A 1,963-nucleotide genomic window follows, 5' to 3' on the forward strand; every position below is an offset into this window, starting at 1 on the left:
CCCCCTCCCTCCAGCCCCGCCCAGGGCTCAACCACCGCTTTCGCCACATCGCATCGGTTTTCCTCCACTTTCGAGGAAGACGTCTGTCGTGTAATAAGAGATGAAGGTGGCGGGCTGGGCCCGGCCGGGCCGGTCGCGCGCGCCGGCGACTTTTGGCACGTCAATCATGTTTGAATTAACGTCACATTAGCGCCGGCGGCGAGTGGTTTGAGCAACTCCTCTCTCTCTCTCTCTACTCCCCGCTGCGCCCCCAGGGGCATGTCCCTGGACCGCAGCTTCCTCGCTCCTCCTCAATTCTCACCTCGCCATCCCCCCCTCCCTCACCCCTCTCTCCTCTCTTTCCCTCTCTCCTCTCTTTCCCTCTCTCCTCTCTTTCCCTCTCTTCACTTTTCCTCTCTCCTCTCGTCCTCTCTTCACTCTTCCTCTCTCCTCTCTTCATCTCCTCACTCTTCCTCTCTCCTATCTTCTGTCTCCTCCTTCCCCCACCACCCGCTCCTCTCCTCTCCCGCATACTCTCCCGCTCTCCGCCCGTTCGCTCCCGTCGCGTCCCAGCCCGCTCCGCCGCCGGCTCTTGTGAGTTTTCTTAATCTCTTCCTTGACCGGTCTTTTGTTCCCGAAGCCGCGCGGAGCCGCGCCTCGCGCGCCTGTAACTGGGAGGCGCACACACCGCGGATACGTGGGTATCGCGCGGCCGAACGGTGGGCAGACCCTATGGGCAGGCGGCGGCGTAGGCGGGGAACCTCATAACTCACCCCAAAATCCCCTACACTTACTCCTCTTCCCCTCTCCCTCCTCCCCCCCCCTCTCTCTCTATCACACACATCCGGTTGTAGTCGTTCTCGTGAGTCATTCTCGTTCCCGGTGATGTGATTGACAAGAGTCCGTCGCGTCCTCCGCGCTGCTCTTTGTCCTCGTCCTCTGTATACCTCTCATGCGTTGCCCAGGCGTTTAGGTCTCTATTTTGTTCAGTAATTCATCGGCCCATTTCAGTTCGTGCATGCTTTGTTTTGCATCATTTTAAACGTGATACCGATGTAAAGATGTGTCGCGAATACGTGGCCTCCGGCCGCGACCATAGTCTATAGACTGTGTCCTATAGGAGTCCCGGTTCACACTGCCTCTTTGCTCCTCTGCTGATTCTTTTTCTCTCTGTCTCTCTTGTTATTTCCTTCTATTTTTTTTACGTGCAACGCACACAGCGGTCGCGGCGGCCAGCTCAAAGGGCGCGCGCGGCTTACCGCAACTGAGTCGCCGCTCAAAGTCAAGCTGCACGAGATGAGGCTTTTTAATCCGAAATGAATGGGATGGGAGGAGGCGCCGCTGGGCGTTGTCGGTGGGGCGTGGTTGTGAAAAGGGGGGGGGGGAGTTGCTATCGTACGCGTGTATCCTACGTACTTCCTGCTCTGGAGTTAAAGCTCGTCGGATGTGTCGCGGGCAGTCTTGATCGCGCTGCTCATTGGGAGTCTTTACCCACCGGTCCTGGTCGGGCCTGGCCGGCAGTGGTGCCCAGCTGCCGGCTCGCCAGGGCACGGCTGAGCGGGACCGAGAGCGCCGCTCGCCGTCACCGTTCCGAACCTCTGATTCGTCACGCCGCGCTGCTAGGCCCTTGTGGCCACCGCGCGCCGCCACGCCCCCCGCCGCCATAGAGTAGCGCGCGCCCACACGTCGGATTTATCAAGGAGAGAGAGAGAGAGAGAGAGAGAGAGGGGGGGGGGGGGTGACAGCTGGCTGCTTACATGCTGGTATGCTGGTGAACCTATCGTGAACCTTCGTCCTGCATTGCCTGAGCCGCGGCGTATAGGCGAACGCCACGGGCAGCGGGCTTTCATTACGGTTTGGAAAAACCTTGGCGACTTTATGGAAGAAATTGCATAAGAGACGTCATGGTTTTTCCAAACGTTATGAAAACCAGGATGTCGTTTTTACCGTGCGCATCCACAATATCACCCATTCGCTGGACCAA

At 58.7% G+C, this 1,963-nt stretch overlaps 1 protein-coding gene across 2 annotated transcripts in view; it reads left to right on the top strand.

The window, feature by feature from the left end:
• The window catches only part of LOC113211124 (homeobox protein HMX3-like), a 54,488-nt gene that overhangs the window by 49,361 nt on the left and 3,164 nt on the right, over nt 1-1,963 (top strand). The gene's annotated exons all lie outside the window — the stretch shown is intronic.

This window comes from Frankliniella occidentalis, unplaced genomic scaffold (assembly GCF_000697945.3).
Source record: "Frankliniella occidentalis isolate FOCC.00 unplaced genomic scaffold, Focc_3.1 Scaffold66, whole genome shotgun sequence".
In the NCBI taxonomy this organism is placed as follows: domain Eukaryota; kingdom Metazoa; phylum Arthropoda; class Insecta; order Thysanoptera; family Thripidae; genus Frankliniella; species Frankliniella occidentalis.